Consider the following 12,607-nt stretch of genomic DNA (forward strand, 5'->3'; position numbering starts at 1 on the left):
CTGCACAGTGTGCACCTAAAGCTACCTGGAGACAATTCCTGTTGTTCTGCTCCTATTGATACCACAGGCAGGCAGCTACAGTATTTACAGTTAGTATACTGTGTCCTCTGCACAGTGTGCACCTAAGGCTACCTGAAGAAAATTAGTGGTGTTCTTCTGATCCTATTGATACCACAGGCAGGCAGCTACCGTATTTACAGTTATTGTAGTGCGTCCTCTGCACAGTGTGCACCTAAAGCTACCTGGAGAAAATTAGTGGTGTTCTTCTGATCCTATTAATACCACAGGCAGGCAGCTACCATATTTACCTTTATTGTAGTGTGTCCTCTGCACAGTGTGCACCTAAAGCTACCTGAAGAAAATTAGTGGTGTTCTTCTGATCCTATTAGTACAGTACAGCAGGCAGCTGCAGTATTTACAAGTTAGTGTAGTGCGTCCTCTGCACAGTGTGCACTTAAAGCTACCTGAGGAAAATTGCTGGTGTTCTTCTGATCCTATTAGTCCTATTAGCTGCAGTATTTACAGTTAGTGTAGTGCGTCCTCTGCACAGTGTGCATATAAAGCTACCAGAAGAAAATTAGTGGTGTTCTTCTGATCCTATTAGTACAGTACCTCGGGCAGCTGTAGTATTTACAAGTTAGTGTAGTGCATTCTCTGCACATTGTGCACCTAAAGCTACCTGAAGAAAATTTAGTGGTGTTCCTCTGATCCTATTAGTACCACAGGCAGGCAGCTTCAGTATTTACAGTTAGTGTAGTGCGTCCTCTGCATAGTGTGCACGTAAAAATACCTGGAGATAATTGCTGTTGTTCTGCTCCTATTAATACCACAGGCAGGCAGCTACAGTATTTACAGTTAGTGTACTGTGTCCTCTGCACAGTGTGCACCTAAAGCTACCTGAAGAAAATGAATGGTGTTCTTCTGAGCCCATGAATACCACAGGCAGGCAGCTACAGTATTTACAGTTAATGTACTGTGTCCTCTGCACAGTGTGCACCTAAAGCTACCTGAAGAAAATTAGTGGTGTTTTTCTGATCATATTAATACCACAGGCAGACAGCTACTGTATTTACAGTTAGTGTAGTACGTCCTCTGCACAGTGTGCACCTAAAGCTACCTGGAGACAATTTCTGTTGTTCTGCTCCTATTAATACCACAGGCAGGTAGCTACAGAATTTACAGCTAGTGTACTGTGTCATCTGCACAGTGTGCACCTAAAGCTACCTGAAGAAAATTAGTGGTGTTCTTCTGATCATATTAATACCACAGGCAGGTAGCTACCGTAATTACAGTTATATTAGTGCGTCCTCTGCACAGTGTGCACCTAAAGCTACCTGGAGAAAATTAGTGGTGTTCTTCTGATCCTATTGATACCACAGGCAGGCAGCTACCATATTTACAGTTATTGTAGTGTGTCCTCTGCACAGTGTGCACCTAAAGCTACCTACAGAAAATTAGTGGTGTTCTTCTGATCTGATTAATACCACAGGCAGGCAGCTACAGTATTTACAGTTAGTGTAGTGCATCCTCTGTACAGTGTGCACCTAAAGCTACCTGGAGACAATTGCTGTTGTTCTTCTCCTATTAATACCACAGGCAGGTAGCTACAGAATTTACAGCTAGTGTACTGTGTCATCTGCACAGTGTGCACCTAAAGCTACCTGCAGAAAATTAGTGGTGTTCTTCTGATCTGATTAATACCACAGGCGGGCAGCTACAGTATTTACAGTTAGTGTAGTGCATCCTCTGTACAGTGTGCACCTAAAGCTACCTGGAGACAATTGCTGTTGTTCTGCTCCTATTAATACCACAGGCAGGTAGCTACAGAATTTACAGCTAGTGTACTGTGTCATCTGCACAGTGTGCACCTAAAGCTACCTGAAGAAAATTAGTGGTGTTCTTCTGATCATATTAATACGACAGGCAGGTAGCTACCGTAATTACAGTTATTTTAGTGCGTCCTCTGCACAGTGTGCACCTAAAGCTACCTGGAGAAAATTAGTGGTATTCTTCTGATCCTATTGATACCACAGGCAGGCAGCTACCATATTTACAGTTATTGTAGTGTGTCCTCTGCACAGTGTGCACCTAAAGCTACCTGCAGAAAATTAGTGGTGTTCTTCTGATCTGATTAATACCACAGGCAGGTAGCTACCGTAATTACAGTTATTTTAGTGCGTCCTCTGCACAGTGTGCACCTAAAGCTACCTGGATAAAATTAGTGGTGTTCTTCTGATCCTATTGATACCACAGGCAGGCAGCTACCATATTTACAGTTATTGTAGTGTGTCCTCTGCACAGTGTGCACCTAAAGCTACCTGCAGAAAATTAGTGGTGTTCTTCTGATCTGATTAATACCACAGGCAGGCAGCTACAGTATTTACAGTTAGTGTAGTGCATCCTCTGTACAGTGTGCACCTAAAGCTACCTGGAGACAATTGCTGTTGTTCTGCTCCTATTAATACCACAGGCAGGTAGCTACAGAATTTACAGCTAGTGTACTGTGTCATCTGCACAGTGTGCACCTAAAGCTACCTGAAGAAAATTAGTGGTGTTCTTCTGATCATATTAATACCACAGGCAGGTAGCTAGAGTATTTACAGTTAGTGTACTGTGTCCTCTGCACAGTGTGCACCTAAAGCTACCTGAAGAAAATTAGTGGTGTTCTTCTGATCATATTAATACCACAGGTAGGTAGCTACAGTATTTACAGTTAGTGTACTGTGTCCTCTGCACAGTGTGCACCTAAAGCTACCTGAAGAAAATTAGTGGTGTTCTTCTGATCATATTAATACCACAGGCAGGCGGCTACAGTATTTACAGTTAGTGTAGTGCGTCCTCTGCACAGCGTGCACCTAAAGCTACCTGAAGAAAATTAGTGGTGTTCTTCTGATCATATTAATACCACAGGCAGGCAGCTACTGTATTTACAGTTAGTGTAGTGCGTCCTCTGCACAGTGTGCACCTAAAGCTACCTGGAGACAATTGCTGTTGTTCTGCTCCTATTGATACCACAGGCAGGCAGCTACAGTATTTACAGTTAGTATACTGTGTCCTCTGCACAGTGTGCACCTAAGGCTACCTGAAGAAAATTAGTGGTGTTCTTCTGATCCTATTGATACCACAGGCAGGCAGCTACCGTATTTACAGTTATTGTAGTGCGTCCTCTGCACAGTGTGCACCTAAAGCTACCTGGAGAAAATTAGTGGTGTTCTTCTGATCCTATTAGTCCTATTAGCTGCAGTATTTACAGTTAGTGTAGTGCGTCCTCTGCACAGTGTGCATATAAAGCTACCAGAAGAAAATTAGTGGTGTTCTTCTGATCCTATTAGTACAGTACCTCGGGCAGCTGTAGTATTTACAAGTTAGTGTAGTGCATTCTCTGCACATTGTGCACCTAAAGCTACCTGAAGAAAATTTAGTGGTGTTCCTCTGATCCTATTAGTACCACAGGCAGGCAGCTTCAGTATTTACAGTTAGTGTAGTGCGTCCTCTGCATAGTGTGCACGTAAAAATACCTGGAGATAATTGCTGTTGTTCTGCTCCTATTAATACCACAGGCAGGCAGCTACAGTATTTACAGTTAGTGTACTGTGTCCTCTGCACAGTGTGCACCTAAAGCTACCTGAAGAAAATGAATGGTGTTCTTCTGAGCCCATGAATACCACAGGCAGGCAGCTACAGTATTTACAGTTAATGTACTGTGTCCTCTGCACAGTGTGCACCTAAAGCTACCTGAAGAAAATTAGTGGTGTTTTTCTGATCATATTAATACCACAGGCAGACAGCTACTGTATTTACAGTTAGTGTAGTACGTCCTCTGCACAGTGTGCACCTAAAGCTACCTGGAGACAATTTCTGTTGTTCTGCTCCTATTGATACCACAGGCAGGCAGCTACCGTATTTACAGTTATTTTAGTGCGTCCTCTGCACAGTGTGCACCTAAAGCTACCTGGAGAAAATTAGTGGTGTTCTTCTGATCCTATTAATACCACAGGCAGGCAGCTACCATATTTACAGTCATTGTAGTGTGTCCTCTGCGCAGTGTGCACCTAAAGCTACCTGCAGAAAATTAGTGGTGTTCTTCTGATCTGATTAATACCACAGGCAGGCAGCTACAGTATTTACAGTTAGTGTAGTGCATCCTCTGTACAGTGTGCACCTAAAGCTACCTGGAGACAATTGCTGTTGTTCTGCTCCTATTAATACCACAGGCAGGTAGTTACAGAATTTACAGTTAGTTTACTGTGTCATCTGCACAGTGTGCACCTAAAGCTACCTGAAGAAAATTAGTGGTGTTCTTCTGATCATATTAATACCACAGGCAGGTAGCTACAGTATTTACAGTTAGTGTACTGTGTCCTCTGCACAGTGTGCACCTAAAGCTACCTGAAGAAAATTAGTGGTGTTCTTCTGATCATATTATTACCACAGGCAGGCAGCTACAGTATTTACAGTTAGTGTAGTGCGTCCTCTGCACAGTGTGCACCTAAAGCTACCTGAAGAAAATTAGTGGTGTTCTTCTGATCCTATTAGTACAGTACAGCAGGCAGCTGCAGTATTTACAAGTTAATGTAGTGCGTCCTCTGCACAGTGTGCACCTAAAGCTACCCGGAGACAATTGCTGTTGTTCTGCTCCTATTAATACCACAGGCAGGCAGCTACAGTATTTACAGTTAGTATACTGTGTCTTCTGCGCAGTGTGCACCTAAAGCTACCTGAAGAAAATTAGTGGTGTTCTTCTGATCCTATTAATACCACAGGCAGGCAGCTACAGCATTTACAGTTAGTGTAGTGCGTCCTCTGCACAGTGTGCACCTAAAGCTACCTGAAGAAAATTAGTGGTGTTCTTCTGATCCTATTAGTACAGTACAGCAGGCAGCTGCAGTATTTACAAGTTAGTGTAGTGCGTCCTCTGCACAGTGTGCACCTAAACCTACCTGAAGAAAATTGCTGGTGTTCTTCTGATCCTATTAGTCCTATTAGCTACAGTATTTACAGTTAGTGTAGTGCGTCCTCTGCACAGTGTGCACCTAAAGCTACCTGAAGAAAATTAGTAGTGTTCTTCTGATCCTATTAGTACAGTACCGCAGGCAGCTGTAGTATTTACAAGTTAGTGTAGAGCATTCTCTGCACAGTGTGCACCTAAAGCTACCTCAAGAAAATTAGTGGTGTTCCTCTGATCCTATTAGTACAGTATCGCAGGCAGCTGTAGTATTTACAAGTTAGTGTACTGTGTCCTCTGCACAGTGTGCACCTAAAGCTACCTGGAGACAATCAGAGTCAGGGAAAGCCGAGGTTCAGGATTGGAGACAGCAGCATGGTCAGAGAGCCAGGTCAGGTGATCGGATGCTGATTACAGGAACAGGTCACAGGTGAAGCTGCAGATCAAACAGCAAGAGCTGAATTGTGGAAGCCCCTCTTAAAGGCCACTGGGCGCCAAAGCCGCGTCACTGTGCGTGCGATCTCCGCGATCGGCACATGCGCATTGGCGCACGCCTGTTCGTTACTGGGAACCTGTTGGTGGGGATGCGCCTAAGCCCTGTTGCAGGTCTGGAAGTAGTATGTCCATGACATTACCCCCCCCTTAAGGGCAACCTCCGGGTGCCCAAAAGAGCTCTTTTCTGAGGATGTCTGCGGAAGAAGGCCTGGATCAGTTCTTGAGCATGCACATTTTGCTTAGGTTCCCATGAGTTCTCCTCTGGTCCATAACCCTTCCATTTGATTAAAAATTGAAGTTGGTTACCTCTCCTTCTGCAGTCTACGACAGCCTCCACCTCATACTCCTCGTCCTTGTTAATAATAACGGGTCTGGGTGGCTCCGATCCTCTGTCCGGGAAAGGGTCGGGTACTGTGGGTTTAAGCAGAGACACGTGAAACACTGGGTGCACTTTGAGCGACTCAGGCAGGGTAAGTTCATAGGAGACCTCATTCAATTTCCTTTTAACTGGGAAAGGGCCAATGAATCTGGGTGCCAGCTTCTTTGAAGGGCAAGCCATCTTGAGGTTGGTGGTAGATAACCACACCTGATCACCTGGTTGGAGACGTAATTCACCTCTTCTCTTCCTGTCATAAAGCCTCTTGTTGGTTGCCTGCGCCTTGGCCATAGCTTCTTGCAACAACTTGTTGTTGCGACCCAGGAACTCGACAGTGCTTTGTACTGCTGGAACAGGAGATTCCGGAATAATGTTAGGCAGGAAGACAGGATGGAACCCATAGTTCACAAAGAACGGTGACTGACCTGTGGCTGAATGGCTGGCATTGTTGAAAGCAAATTCCGCTAGAGGCAAAAGTTCTACCCAATCATCTTGGACAAATGAGGTAAAGCAACGGATGTACTGTTCCAGGGTTTGGTTCGTCCTTTCAGTTTGTCCGTTAGTCTGGGGGTGGAAAGCAGATGACATGGAAAGTTCAATTTTCTGAATTTGGCATAGTGATCTCCAGAAGCGGGAGGTGAACTGGACCCCCCTGTCAGATACAATTTTGGTTGGTACCCCGTGCAGCCTAACGATCTCCCTGATGAACACCCGGGCAGTCTCCAAAGCAGACGGCGTACTCTTTAGGGGTATGAAGTGGGCCATCTTAGACACACGGTCAACCACTACAAAGATAGCTGTATGTCCTTCAGAAGGGGGTAGTTCCATTACAAAGTCCATGGCAATCATGCTCCAGGGTCTGTCAGGAATTGGTAGTGGTCTGAGGAGGCCCCAGGACTTGGTCCTGGCAGACTTGCTTTGGGTACAGATGACACATGACTTAACATAGTCCTTGCAATCTTCCTCAAGCTTCGGCCACCAAAACATGCGCTGGATTAGTTCACGAGTCTTGTGAACCCCAAAATGTCCGGCCAGTGGGCGGTCGTGACACAGGCTCAGCACTTCTGTCTGGCAACTTTCTGGCACAAAAATTTTGCTGTCCTTCCAAAGCACCCCATCCCTGGGTATCAAGATTGATCCTGGAGGACCGGACACCCCCTCTGAGGCTTGTTTTAGACCGGACATCAGGTCTGCCTGGAAAAGCAGAAAGTTACCCTCAGATAAGATGGTGTCCGGAACTGAAGTTTCCTTGGGGTCATCGTACATCCGAGAGAGAGCGTCAGGCTTGATGTTCTTTGATCCTGGCCGGTGATGTGAAATGAAAATCTGGAAAAGAATAACGCCCATCTTGCCTGACGCGGCTTCAAACGTTTGGCAGTTCATAAATATTCCAGATTTTTATGATCCGTGTAGATAAGTATGGGATGTGCCGCTCCCTCTAGCAGGTATCGCCATTCTTCGAGTGCGGCTTTAATGGCCAAAAGTTCACGGTCCCCCACATCGTAATTCTTCTCTGCAGGCAAAAGCTTCAGAGAGAAGAAAGCTATGGGGTGCATGAGATCCTTGAGTCCTTGGCGCTGAGAAATAACTGCCCCCACAGCTGTTTCTGAGGCATCAACCTCGAGTAGGTATGGAAGAGAGGGATCCGGATGGTTCAAGATTGGGGCAGAGGTAAAGAGTCCCTTTAGGGTAGAAAAGGCAGCTTGAGCCTGGGGATTCCACTGGAATCGGACGTTTTGTCTTGTTAGCTGGGTGATCGGAGAGATAATTGCAGAAAATCCTTTGATGAACCTTTTGTAAAAATTGGCGAAGCCAACAAAACGTTGCACCCCTTTTTTATCTGAGGGTGCAGGCCAGTCCAGAACAGCTGTGACCTTTTGTGGGTCCATCTTGAACCCTTCTGTGGAAATTACCAGGCCCAGAAATTGGATACTCTGCCGCTCGAATTCGCATTTTTCTGGTTTGGCGTATAAGCCATGCTGACGGAGTCGGCAGAGTACCATCTTGACGTGTTTCCGGTGCTGATCCAAGGATGAGGAAAAGATCAGGATATCGTCTAAGTAGGCTATGACGAAAATGTCCAGATAGTCTCTGAAGATATCATTTATCAGGTGCTGGAAGGTAGCAGGGGCATTACACAGGCCGAAAAGCATCACCAGATATTCGTAATGGCCAAACCTGGTATGGAAGGCCGTTTTCCACTTGTCCCCTGCACGAATGCGAACCAAATTGTAGGCCCCACGAAGATCGAGTTTGGTGAACACAACAGTAGTTCTTAATCTTTGAAAAAGCTCAGGTACCAGGGGTAAGGGATACCGGTTCTTGATCGTGACCTTGTTCAGCTCCCGGTAATCCACACAAGGACGCAATGAGTGGTCCTTCTTCTCCACAAAAAAGATCCCTGCCCCAGCCGGAGAGGTGGATGGCCGGATGAACCCCCTCTTAAGGTTTTCGTCAACATATTCCTTTAAAACCTCCAACTCCCGCTCAGACAGAGGGAAAATTCGCCCAAAGGGGATTTCAGCTCCGGGCAGTAACTCAATCGGGCAATCGTAGGAACGATGAGGAGGAAGTGTCTCTGCCCCTCGTTTACTAAAAACGTCTAAGAACTCGTGATACTGTTCAGGTACTGCTGAGCGTAATTCTGAGTCAGCTTCCAGACACAGCAAAGGGCCAGATATCTTGGAAGGTAAGGGCAGACAATGTTCTTGACAGTAGAGGGACTGAAACCTGATTTCTCCGGAGCCCCAGTCAATTTGTGGGTTGTGGGCCTGAAGCCACGGTAGACCCAAGATGATCGGGAACAGAGGGGAAGCAATGGCATCAAACTTAAGCAGTTCCTTGTGGTTCGAGACAGTAATTACAGGCAGTGGGGGAGTCTCTTGAGTCACCTGGCCAGATTTAATATGGGATCCATCTGCCAAGAAAACAGAAAGTCCTTGAGCTCTGTGCTGGAGTGGAATGCGTTGTTGGTTGGCAAAGTTCAAATCAATAAAACAACTGCATGCACCAGAGTCTATTATTGCAGTAACAGACACAGTCTTTCCAGAAAACTGAAGGGTGATGGGAATAGCCAGGTGAGTAGAGAGAGCTGGGTGACTGTGTGGTGGGATGGATGAAGATCTACGGTACATGGCAGGACACGAATGTACATAATGGCTCGGTCCCCAGCAGTACAAACACAGGTTGAGCTGTTGCCGACGTAGACGTTCCTCGGCAGACAATGCGGGTCTCATTAGTCCGACCTGCCCAGATTTATGAAAGTCCGGTGTTAGTTTGGTTGGTGCAGGATTAACTGGGACCGGTCTAAGGGGAACAGGACAAGAGGTCGTAGGCACTTGGGGTAACATCCAAGTTGGTTGAGTCTGCTGGGTCACCCTCTCCATCCTGCGTTCCCGAAGACGACGGTCTATCTGAATAGTTAGGGTCATCAAGGATTCCAAGGAATTTGGTACACCAACCTGAGCCAGTTCATCCTTTAGTCCTTCTGACAAGCCTAGGCGAAACTGGTGCCGTAAAGCTGCATGGTTCCACTGGGTATCCGCGCTCCAGCGTCTAAAGTCCGTTATATAATCTTCGACCACTCTGCGGCCCTGCTGGAGCATGTTAAGAGCAGCTTCGGCAGTGGAAGTTCGTTGGGGGTCATCATATAAGAGTGACATTGCGTCGAAGAAGGATGACAAAGAGTCCAGAGAAACATGGTGTTCTTCCAGCAGGTGATGAGCCCAGGCTTGTGGTTCTCCCAGCAGAAGTGAGACAACAAACCCCACCTTGGTGTTTTCCCGCGAAAAGGTTAAGGGTAGTAAGGAAAAGTACAGCTCACATGCATTACGGAAAGTCCGAAACTTGCTTCGATCCCGAGAAAAATTCTCCAGAATTGGGACCCTGGGTTCTGGAGATAACATTACAGGGAGTGTGGGGGAAGCCTCTGATGACAACCCACTGGAAGAAAGGTTTGTAATACTCGTCAGGGACTGCACTTGTCTCACCAGGTGTTCATAGCTGTCCTGAAGGGATTTCACCTCTTGAGTGAGGACGGAGAGTAATTGGCAGATTTCATCAGTAGCAGAGGTCCCTCTTGCAGGCTCAGGCATGGCTGTTTGATACTGACACGTACCTCGTATGTGAGCCTGACGTGCAAAGGGAGACCTCTTGTACAGCCCTGGTTCCCAGATCACTGGAGTTGAGGACAGTGACCGTAGGAGCACAGCGGGGTATGAGTGCCTGGTGGATTCTCTGGAACTGGAGATGATGTTCACTGGGAGACACTGGAACTGGCTGGAGTGCCGGGTGCAGGTAAGCTGGATACAAGACAGCAGGCTGCAGGTAAGCTGGATGCAGGTCAGCAGGATGCAGGTAAGCTGAATGCAGGTCAGCAGGGTGCAGGTGAGCTGGATGCAGGTCAGCAGGCTGCAGGTAAGCTGGATGCAGGTCAGCAGGATGCAGGTAAGCTGGATGTAGGTAAGCTGGATGCAGGTCAGCAGGATGCAGGTAAGCTGGATGCAGGTCAGCAGGATGTAGGTAAGCTGGATGCAGGTCAGCAGGGTGCAGGTAAGCTGGATGCAGGTCAGCAGGATGCAGGTAAGCTGGATGCAGGTCAGCAGGGTGCACACAGCAGGCAGAAGCAAGGTCAGACAAGCTGGGTCATATACAGTGGATCAGTTCAACAGAATCGGCAGGCAAGGAATAGTCAAGTTCAGGCTGGTTTCTGGTAACAGGAGATCAGGCAGGCAGGCAAACAGAATCAGAGTCAGGGAAAGCCAAGGTTCAGGATTGGAGACAGCAGCGTGGTCAGAGAGCCAGGTCAGGTGATCGGATACTGATTGCAGGAACAGGTCACAGGTGAAGCTGCAGATCAAACAGCAAGAGCTGAATTGTGGAAGCCCCTCTTAAAGGCCACTGGGCGCCAAAGCCACGTCACTGTGCGTGCGATCTCTGCGATCGGCACATGCGCATTGGCGCACGCCTGTTCGTTACTGGGAACCTGTTGGTGGGGATGCGCCTGAGCCCTGTTGCAGGTCTGGAAGTAGTATGTCCATGACAGGGACATTACCTATCTTTCACCGCGCACTGGGTGACTCTTTTGGCAGCTGGGAAGGATGCAGGACAGGGTGCAGTAGTGTTGGAGGTTGTTCCGCCACCATGCCTCCAAAATACTACTAGTGGTGATTCTGCCACACCTCTCTCCTCCACCCCCTCCTCTTCTTCTTCCTCCATGGCCTCTTCCTGTGTTGATTTGTCTTCGGACCAGCGGTGCTCCGTAGGCATTCAAGGGGCTACGCAAGCACACAGGCCAAAAGATGCCATGAGGTGCTTGAGCTGGTGTGCTTGGGGGACAGGAGCCACACTGGGGCAGAGATACTGTAAGCTCTGCAGGGGCAGGTTCAGAGGTGGTTGACGCCATGCCAACTTAAGGCCAGTATGGTGGTTTGCGACAATGGCACCAACCTCCTCTCTGCCCCCCGACAGGGACAACTGACCCATGTGCCTTGTTTGGCTCACGTCCTTAACTTGGTGGTGCAGCGGTTCTTGGGCAGGTACCCGGGCTTACAGGATGTCCTGAGGCAGGCCAGGAAAGTCTGTGTGCATTTCCGCAGGTCATATAATGCCAGTGTTCGGCTGGCTGTCCTCCAAAAGGAATTTAACCTGCCCAAGAACCGCCTAATCTGTGACATGCCCACCAGGTGGAACTCAATGTTGGCCATGCTGCAGCGGCTGCACACGCAGCAGAGGCCATCAATGAGTACCTGTGCGACTATGGCACCAGGACAGGGCCAGGGGAGCTTGTTTTTTTTCCCCACGCCAGTGGGCCATGATCAGGGATGCATGCACTGTCCTGTCACCATTTGAGGAGGCCACGAGGATGGTGAGCAATGACAGTGCATGCATCAGTGACACTGTCCCCCTTGTACACCTGTTGGAGCACACACTGCGTGGAATAATGGGCAGGGCACTTGAAGCAGAACAGAGGCAGGAAGAGGAGGACTTCCTTAGCTCTCAAGGCCCCCTTTATCCAGACAGTGTTCCTGCGTGCCCGTCGATCACACAGGAAGAGGAGGAGGATGAGGAGGAAGAAGAGGATTGTGTCAGCATGGAGGTGGAGCCTGGCACTCAGCATCAGCAGCAGTCTTTAAGGGATAATTTACAGTCCCAAGAAACCAATGGACTTGTACGTGGCTGGGAGTAGGTGGCTGCGGATCATGTCATCCTTAGTGACCCAGAGGACTCCGGACCGAATTCCTCAGCAAACCTATGCTGCATGGACTCCCTGATCCTGCAAAGCCTGCAGAAGGATCCTCTTATTCGTGGTTTTAAGGAGAGGGATCAATACTTGTTGGCAACCCTCCTTGATCCACGTTACAAGGGTAAGGTTGCGGACCTTATCTTGCTGTCGCAGAGGGAGCAAAGGATGTAACATCTTCGGGAGGCCTTGCAGAAAGGTCTGTGCAACGCGTTCCCAGAGACTGGGAGGTTACAAACTCATGTACCTGGACAACGTGTTGCTGAGGCTTTGGTCAGTCAAAAAAGGAGCGGTGGAGAAGGTGGCCATCTGACCGATGCGTTCAGACAATTTTTTAGTCCGTAGCCCCAAGGTATGATCAGTTCCAGCAACCATCGCCAGCGTCTGTTTTACATGGTGCAGGAATACCTAGGGGCAAAATCTGACTTGGACACCTTTCCCACCGAAAATCCTCTGGGTTACTGGGTCTTGAGGATGGATCACTAGCCAGAGCTTGCACAGTATGCAATTGAGCTACTGGCCTGTCCTGCATCCAGCGTTCTTTCGGAAA

This window comes from Aquarana catesbeiana, linkage group LG05 (genome assembly GCF_042186555.1).
Source record: "Aquarana catesbeiana isolate 2022-GZ linkage group LG05, ASM4218655v1, whole genome shotgun sequence".
Lineage (NCBI taxonomy): Eukaryota > Metazoa > Chordata > Amphibia > Anura > Ranidae > Aquarana > Aquarana catesbeiana.